The sequence below is a fragment of the Ips typographus genome, linkage group LG4, assembly GCF_016097725.1.
Source record: "Ips typographus isolate SLU linkage group LG4, UJ_Ityp_2.0, whole genome shotgun sequence".
NCBI lineage: Eukaryota > Metazoa > Arthropoda > Insecta > Coleoptera > Curculionidae > Ips > Ips typographus.
In genome coordinates, this window is record NC_138425.1 from 4,302,334 (window position 1) to 4,312,722 (window position 10,389).

Consider the following 10,389-nt stretch of genomic DNA (forward strand, 5'->3'; position numbering starts at 1 on the left):
CCGAAAACTTCCGGCTCGTATTTTCCGTGTGGAAAATAAGCGCTCGTCGCGTCAACTGCTCGGCATTTTCGATTCCAGAGTACAGAAGAGCGGTCCAGAACTCCTGCGCTTGGAAGTTGCGAAACTACAGCAAAATGCCATGTTTCTTGTTAAATATTATAATGTAGCGCCATTAGAATTTCTGAGAATTTACACTATTAAATTTCAAATATTGCATAATTTGCAAATACAATCTATTCTAAATTAACCTAGAAAGGTTTACTAAAACGCAAAAAAGAACGTCGGTTTTTATTTATTTTAAAATTGTTTGCAATTTAATTGTTTTTTTGAGTTGACATTAGTTTAAAGATAGCAAGAATATGAATTAAGACTGACACTAAAGTTAAGAATAAAATAAACTCTGAAGGTTACGTGATCATTTTTACTACTAAAATTATTTTTTCTACGAGCGTGTGTGAATGATAACATTCCTGCGCAATTTTTGTTATTGAAATATAGACTTTTCCGCACTAGTGCGTAAAGAAATCATTTTCCCGCACTGACTGCGACACATTCGAGTTCGGGAAGGTATCACTTTCCGCACTTGTTAGGAAAATAACTATTCTGTAGGTCATGTGATTGGTTTCAATTATCAAATTCAGTTCCGAAGATCATGTGATTATTTTCAAGCGTCGAATGGAATCTTAATGGTTACTTGACTCTTCTTACGGTTAAAATAGTATTCTTGTAGTCAGATGCCCATATTTAAGGTCAAAATTTTGTTCTGACCATTTTTACTATTGACAGGAATGTCTAAAGGTCACGTTATTGATTTCAACTATCAAATTCACCTACAAATGTCACGTGACTATTTTCAAGCATCGAATGGAATCTTGACGGTCACTGGACTCTTCTTGCTGTTAATAGAAAAAATTGTTTTTCTATTTTCTATTATAATTATTGTAATCTTGGTTATGTTAGATTGTGCATCTTTTTGTGTAGTAGGTTATTTACTTCTTTTATTATTTGGCTTATCTCAGTGCGTCAAAATATTTAGACGACAATTTATAGAATTCAGTCAAGTGAAAAAGCAATTTTTTAAGATAAGAAGACGGAATAGAAAAAAATGCAGACATTGTAAAGGAGGCTGATAATGGAAATATATGGTGATGTTGATTTATTTTATTTCTTTTTGTTCCGAATCAAACGGCATAATAATATTAAATATGTAAAAATATTTGAACTCTCCCTTTTGAAATGTTTTGATTACACATATTTTAGATTATACCACAGTATATTATACATACAAAACAAAAATATCACTTTGCTTTTATTATGTTTTCCAAAGCAGGAAACGTTAAACTACCATTATCCTTCAAACATCCAACATTGAGAATAATGGACGTAAGACAAAAATTACCATTTAAGCTGAAGAAATCTCGTTTCATCAATAATTTTGCAATTATCAGCAGATTTTTTACGGGTACTATACTAATAATAATAAGTAGATTTTTGTATTTTTTAACGTTATTCAGTTTTAGGTAGAATAGTGAAAAATAACCATAGGATCCTTAGTACATTTTACCATATACAATATGTAATCTTTTAAAAAGGGTATATACAATACCGTTTGTAAAAGATCAACCTTATCAAAACTTTTTACCGTTTCTGATTTGCATTTTTTAACATATTCTTTAATTTCAATTATTTTCTCTTCAATTTCTCCTCTAGGATTATCATCATCACTGAAAGTTTCAGTGATTTTTTATTGTTTTTATGCTCTTTTTCTTAAATTTACAAACCTTATCAAGAGTTACAGTAAAAAGGTAAATTTTGACTATTTGTCATCATCTTTCTTTTGAGGTGATTTAAATTTTGTATTTGAGTGTTTCCTGCTTGACTTCTTTATCTCTTTGCTACTTCTTGTAATTAAGTAAGTATGTAAGACAGTGTTAAAAGGAAATTTATTTAAAGTTCACTAATTTTTTGTATTTGTCCTTATTTTTCTCTTTATCTCTACGACTTATGCCTCTGCACCTAAATCTCTTCCTGTCTCTGTTCTGAGAATTACTAAAATCTCGTGCGGAACTTTCTCTTGACTAAAATCACAGCTCAAAGATTTCTTAACAACTAAATAACTAGGGCAAACCTTGAACTTTTTCACAGTTGATTGTCTAAAGTAATAAACTAGATTCTCATCAAACTAAAACAGTGATTTAGGCTTAAATTGCATACACTGTAACCGCATTCTTCCTCAAATTTCATTTCGCTCCTGAAAGTTAACTAAATATGTTTATAGTTGTAGTGCTGAGAAAGAAACTATTTCCGGAAGTAGATAATAAGCAAAGTTCCTGTGTAGTTCGATAACAACCCAAATAGTTCGACTAAAGGACGGAATAGTATTAAAGTGACCTTGTCAGCAATCGATTTGTTCCTAACTTTGGCTCATTACTTTTGGAGAACAAATTGTGTTAAAGTCGCTGTCTCAGATTACACTCAACCCTAATTCAAGCAACAAGCGTTTCGAGATTCTTGCAGGAAGATTTATTAAAGAAACTGCCACCTAATGGAACAAATCCATTAAGAATATTAGTAAAGTAAGCTTCAAGTTATCCAATTATCTGAAACTCGTTACGTTCTATTTCAAACGGTTTTGTGATAAATTAATCAATTGTTGGTCAACTTTATGGATTAAATATTAGGATGTAGTTGCTAGAACGAATGGGAGTTGGAAAGGGAAGCAATTCTAAATTTCTAGCAGGAAGTGGTTAAATCAGGTCGGGTTCTCAAAGTGTGTGGTAATAGCTTTAACATCCAGTTACCCAGCCGATAAATTAACTTGCAATTCGAGCAATTATTCCTCAGAAACTTTAAATGCTTACTATGGAACTCGTAATTGTACGCCTGAGGTCCACTTGATATTGCTTTAATGAATTTATACGGAAAAGTTTACACTCTATGCAATGGTTTGTTGTTAGACCAATTTCATTATCTATTTTCCACTTCCAGACATTTTCTTTAATTTATCGATTGTTTTTTGGTGAAAGTTTACCAAAGTTAATTAATTTCCCCTTGGCTTATTGTCCCAAGTTAATGAGTGTAATATAAAATAAATGGCTTCGATCGAAGATTTTGGCAAACAGGTCTTGTTATAAATCAAAGAAAAAACACCTTTTCGTAAATATGCCTGCGGAGACTACTTTGCACGATTCCATGATTGAAAAGGACCAACTGAAGTTCCATTAGTAGCGGCGACGATTCCCTACTTTAGTAAAGAAAAGAAAATCGATGGGCAGCTGTCAATTTTATTACCCTTGATGAGGGTTAATTGCGAAACGACCGCAAAAAACAACCCTTTGGCCGTTGTGTGACGATATTTTCAGATTACTCGAGGAAAACGACGCTTTCAAGATTTCTAGTGGGTTTGTCTGTTGATGTTTGCCACTAAAAGAACCTTTTGGAAGTAAAGCAACTGAAAAATGGTTTTATAAACGATTTTTGATTGAGCAAGTTTTTCTTCGCATCAGTTTGCAGGTAATTATTCAGGTAGGTTTAGTCTATACAAACCAGTTTTTTTTTGTATTAGAAGCTTCTGAATAAATTTTGGTCGTAATTAAGCTGTTCACCTGTTCGTTCATTATTTCCTGGAAAGAGTGTTATTCTCTTGTGTTATAACATTACCATAAAATGATTAATGTGAGAGACTCAAAAAAGTGGACACATGAACAAGAAACTGCAGAATCTAATTACACTACGTAAGTTACAATTTCAATGGGGCTACTTGGTTTTACCCCTCAGTTCCATTAAGTAATATTGAGGGAAATCGATCTAGCTTTACAAATCAGCTTGCAAACAGGTTATCAATCACTTGGAAAACTGGAACACAAAATCTAAGTTATTCAGTGGTTTTTGGTTAGGGTAATGAAAACCATCTTCTCAGGTTGGGGTTCTTTATAGGGTCTAAATTGAAGTGGATGCTAAAGATGCACTCTCTTTTTTTCTTGAAAAATATTGAAGTTTAGAGTGTTGAAATTGATGGACGGACTTTTTTTAATGTCATATTTGTATTGTAAAAAAAGTGTAAAATCTGTTATGCATAATCGAATGGAAATAACCAGCAATTTATTAATTACCTACCTACATACAACAATTAAAACTTCAAAAGTCTTAAAACAACGTTGATATTCTCTATAGTATATTTCCTGGCAATATATCTAAATTAAGATAAATTAGCTCGAACAAGACAAAAACAAACCAGAGCAAACTCGAAAAGTACCTACTGCATTTCTGTAATTTATCATTTCTCGCATTTTGTTTTTATTATGCGCTCTAATAAACTTTTCTTTTACTGTCAGAACCTTTATCATCGACAATAAATCACACGTGCACACAATGCAATTTTTATATTTCGCCACGCATTAATTTCTCGACAAAAATCGTACGGTTTTAAAATATTACTGTAGTCAGTTCTCTGTTTGCATTATCAATTCCTCTGTGAAATTAGTGCAGGCAATCGTATGCAATTTTGTTGGAAACTAGCCGAGGGATGCACAGAAGACGATTTCCGTTATTTCGAATGTAAATTTGTACTCCATTTAATCAGATTCGAAGTCTACATGGAATTTGTAATTCATTTAGCATTGGTCTGTGTAGATTCAAATAGACGAATTTAATAGCCTCGCTTTGCAGCTTCTTAGCCACTTTCCTGAAACGCGAAACGACCTGTTCAACTATTATCAAAGTTGGTTGTTCTGTTTGATTTATAAATTCACTGAGAGAGTTCAGGACAAATAGTAATTTTGAATTAGGTTAGGTTGGAGCACTTGTAAAATATTCCTGCAAGTTTGAATTTCCAAGAAAGTTTCATACAGAACGCTGACTTTGGATGGGTTCCTAAATAAATAAAATTCCGTAACCTTTCCAAGCGAAAGTTATATCAATAATCGTTGATAAAATACCCTGTCCAAAACAAATATACTTGACCTTACTGATGAATAATGCTCAGCATAAGTTACTGTCGTTTTACCGCTGAAGGTTACAATTTGAAATGGAGGAAATAGAGGCAGGTGTTCTGGATATATCTGTTATTTCCCTAAGGCGAGCTGAATATACACACGTACACAAACTTATATTGACAATGTTGCAATAAAAAAGAACAGTGAAGGAAGAATGGTTTATTGGGTCATTTCGTATAGTCAAGTTGATATAATTTATCATATTGATTAGGTTATTCACAATGTGCAGCATACAATGTACCAAAATTTAATTGAAAGAACGTTTTTAACTTAACCTAATATTAACAAAATTGTAGTCAAAGCTTTTAGTACGTTTTTCGAAATTAAAAAATAAAATTGGTATGACCTCACTATTGTTTGAATACATCAAAATGATAGTAATGAGCGATGTTATGTATATAATTACATATAGCTGAAATCTTTGACGTTGCTGTGTTTTTGTCAAACAGTTTATAAAAGCATTTGGAATGTCCAAAATGATTCTTGAGGACTCTGGTAGTTTGAAATACATTATAGAAGGGTTTTCAGTTCAATAGTATTAAGATGTTTCTGACATTGCCGAAGGTTTATGACGCTCTTATAGGCTTTTGACATTTTTTGGGAGGTTGTCAAACTTAGTTCATAAAAGCATTTGGAATTTCCTTAAAACTGTCAAAGTCCAATTCTAGTGGACTCTGGCAGTTTTAAATCCATTTTTGGTAGGGTTTCAGTAGTGTTTAGATGTTTCTGACATAACAGAAAGTTTCTAACAGTTTTTGGGAGGTTTTCAGTAATTTTTTATTTTTGTCAAACTTAGTTAATAAGCATTTCGAATTGCCAAAATGATTTTAGAGGACTCTGGTAGTTTTAAATACATTTTGTGTTTAGATGTTTCTGACAATGCAGAAGGTTTATGACGCTCTTATAGGTTTCTAACAATTTTTGGGAGGTTTCCAGTAATATTAGTTTTTGTTAAACTTCAGGAGTCAGTGTTATTCCACCTAGTACAATTGTACTAGAAGTTGAAGGCTTTATTACAATAGGCATTATAGGTATTATCTATTACAATTTTGAATTTAGAGAAGAAGCACTAATTTTACATTTTCTCAACAAAATAAGACAGAAAATAATAAGTAATTATTAGTAGTTTTTGTATCATTTTTATTTGAGAACTTTGAACTTTTGAGGATGGTGTCAAAAATATGCACTTGAAATATGTCCATAGTTTTAATTATTTTGGGTCTAGTTGTTATTATTCGGCGTCCACAAATTTTGGATTATTTTTTGTAGGTAGTTTTAAAGCTTCTATAGCAGGTGAAAATAAAAATATTTTTAGGATTGTAGGGTTTGTAAATGGCTATAGTATAATTAATTGAATACTAAGAATAACAGCGAAGTCGAAGATACGAAGCAAGACAGCTTAGCCGGCGCGCCTGAGCTAACGTCCGGTACACGACGTTTACACGACGATTAACGACGATAACCACGTGTTCTGAGTTTTCTTTTCTTTTTATGCAAACACTTTACATATCTTATTTAATACAATCAGTAAAACTACTTGCCGTGTTGCCTTTACTTAAAATCCCCACAAATATTGGGAGCTCGACCGCGATTTAAACCAGGATTTCTACCGGGTTTCAATCAGGACTGGGCTGTGATTTGACGATGATTCAACTGTGATATTGCAAGGGATTTTGATGGAAAATAACGGCATTGTTTGTTTTTTTTTTATTTAACCTAATTTGATGACTTTGATGTGGACTTTTACGACGATGAACAAGTGAACTCACCTCATAGGATAGAAAAGCTGTAAGTAGACTTCAAAAAGGAAGGTAAACGTTTAGAAATCAACGCTGACGACGATTAAGGTACGTGGCCTTGATTTAGTTGAAAACGTTTGCAATACGTTTTGTTTGAAAGTTATAATGGTAGACTAAAAAGACTATAGGCAGTTGTAATGTTGTGTATTTAAAGACTGTATTTAATGAACTGTTCAATAACGAGGAGTGTGAATGAAGTAGATCGATATTAAATTGTTTATTACTTACGACGCGGACTTGACAATTTAATTCGAACATTCTCGACACTGAAATTGAAACAGGATAATTTGTCAACAAATGATTTAAATGGTATTGGAAATATTTTGCATATTGACTATAATATAGAAAAAGAACCTCTGATTGAAAATATTTGCTCAACTTTATCAAACTTGAAGGTTTGGAGGAAGTTGTTTATTCTGAAGATGAATCGGAAAATGAAGAAGAAAAATCAGAGATTGAAGAGGATAATGACAGAATTTCAGTACATCCTCAACACCGTGAATAGGTTACGTTTCCTTTGAATGTACCCAGTGGTAATTCTGAGCAAAAACTAACTAGAAATATTAGTAGTGACGATCATGAAGCAACTCGTACTGCTTTGGAAAATGGATTTGAACAGACACATTTTTCAATGAATTTTCGAGACATTGAGGAATCTATTCGTCTCTTTGATGGAGGAAAGTGTTACCCTGTTGAGAAGTGGATCGAGGACGTGGAGGACATGGCTCAACTGATGAGATGGAGTGATATACACTGCTTTTCTCTTGGTAAAAAAACGGTAATAACTAAAATTGTATATAATTTTTATTTAAAAAAAAAACAGAAACATAAATTCAAACTTTATTTAATTTCAAAATATCATTTACCCCAAAAGTACCATTTAATAACAATTCCTCCTAAACTCCATCAACCTAAATAAAAATGAAGAAACTTTAAAGCGCTGTTTTCAAGTTTGGCATTTTCCGAAACCTCAAACTCATAAAGTTACCTTTTCGTTTATGCATACTTCGTCTCATATTAGGAAGGCGAAAACGAAATGGTAAACTTATTTGAGGTTTTGAATCCCGGAATTGGGATAATTTCGACTCGCTACGCATTCTTCGTGAAATTCCAATTCCTTGCTGCCTTTTAAAAGTTAAAAGCAAAGTGTACCAGAGTTGTTCCTGCTGAAATAAGTGTTTTAGGAAAGCCGGTAATAAGCAAAGTTTGGAGGTTTTGATAAACAACCACCAGCTAGATGCTTAAGGGTGCCAATTGTGTATTTCGATGACTATTTAAAGTTTTAGCTTGAACAAAAGTCATTCAAGCTATTGAGGAAAATTCGGTTTTTAATGCCTTTCCGGAAATTTGTTTTGTAGTTTTGACAGCTAAGTTGATAAATAGATTCTAATAGTTATTTACGTAACAAGTAGGATATGAATGTTATTAACGCACGCATGTGAAAATTTGCACGACGAGGCCGCAGGCCAAGTCGTGTAATCACACAGTGCGTCAATAACATATCCTACGTGTTACGTACAACATTTTATCTACAACGGTTATAATTTTAATGATTAATTGAGTAAATTTATTTAGTTTAAATATAGAATACTGAATACAGGTAAAAAAAATTGGATTACTGTGGCAACAGGCGTAGGTACGATTGTTAATAAATTGCTTATGTCAACCGTAGTCAAAGTTTACATTTTAAAATGAGTTCAAGCGAAGATCTGCCATCAGACATTGAAAACGAAGCTTTCAATGTTGTTTCAAACCTTACGCCACAAAAATCAAGAAGAAAATATCACGATGCGTTTGAACGTTACCAAAAATGGTGTAGTGAAAAAAGATCCTCAACATAACCAGCGAGAAAGGACTACTAGTATATTTCAACGATTTAAGCAAAAAACATAAGGCATCATCTCTTTGGTGCTATTATTCGATGTTAAGAACGGAATTTTCAAGCAAGATAGTGGAGGCAACAGAACTCCAGATGTACAAACAAATTGTTCACCGATTATTAACGCACTAGTGCGGTAATATATTCAAAAAAGCACTAGTGCGGTAATGAAGGTCATTATGACACTGAAAATAGTGCGAAATTACGATATTATGTAACTGTTGTAGATAAAATTATTTGCAACACTGTCCCATAATATTTTAACATTTAAATTAAGACAATTTGTTGTGAAGACGAAATTGTAATTTACAGAATTAGCAAGTCTGATGTGGTGAGAGGGAGAGCTGTCTAGACAGGTATTTTGACTTGAATTCTAAAACTTGATGATATAAAACTGTCTTAGAAATTATGATTAAACACAAATTAAATTCTATATCATTTTTTGAAAGTAAAATTTTTTTAAAGATTTTTATGCTTTTTACGTGGCACAGTCTTTCAGGTTTTAACACTTTCTACTAGAGGAAATGTTAATGATGAATTAATATTAAAGGATACGACAGATTTGTGCACTAACAATGAATGATAAAAAAATTGGAAAGGAAAGTTTTCTAAACTTCTCTAGTTTGTCCTTTAGCATCTTTGAGGTTTCTGGAATTTGTTTGGCACTTCAGTCATTTCATGTATTGTTGAAGTAATTATGTACAGTTTTTGTCAGAAAGTAGTAAATCCCCCATCTTTTTGTAGTAAAACCAGCTAATTCGTCCTAGTCGTTCTATTTGTTCGGCTTCGTTATTATCACTTATTTTTTGTTTCAGAAAGATGTTTGTAGTTTACAGTCCTTTAGCATTAGAAAGTATTTTGCCATAATTACTGCAATCAGTCAGCCTGAGAAAGTTTATAAAAAAATTGTTTTTTAATTTATTATATTACATAGTTAACATTTTCAACGATTCACACTCGGTAAATTTTCGAAACAAAAATATTGTTAACATAATATACAATTAATTATTTGCCTTTATTTTAAACTCTTAAAAACTCGCAACCATTATTTAGAATAGAAATTAATTAATAACATAAAAAAAAAACCTTGATTGAATTAAAATATATTGTTATGCTGAGACCTTTTTTGTCAAATTCTCTTCTTTGAGAAAAACAAACAATAATAATCCATTATTTTAATTGGAGATTTATATCAGACCAAATTAGTGACCATGAAACATCGGGTTTTTACTTAGAATAGTTTCCTGACACTGTTCTGTCAGGAAACTTAACTTATTAGTTAATGTAATACCAGGTGATTCACATTCGATAGAAGATTCGACAGCTCGCAACAAAATTTAGTAATCTGATTTATGTTTAAAAGTGGAAATTACACTTAGAATTATATGGAAAAGTTTCAAGAAAAATGTTATCTATACAAACATTGAAATTTTTTTCAGGTAGGATTCAGGTTAAACTGTGCCATGTATTAATTAAAACTTTAAATAGTTACTAGATTAAAGTACAAGAAAACTCGAAACAACAACAAAAAACACATGTGACCTTTGTACCATATTTTCACTTCCAAATTATTCTACCTAATTAATGGACAACCGGTAAATTAAAACTTCTTAATTTTTGCATGACACATATAACAGAGAACTCAACTAAAACTTATTAAAGCTCGCTTGCACCAGGGAACTGCATTTACCCAACTTACTTGCATTATTCGACTTGA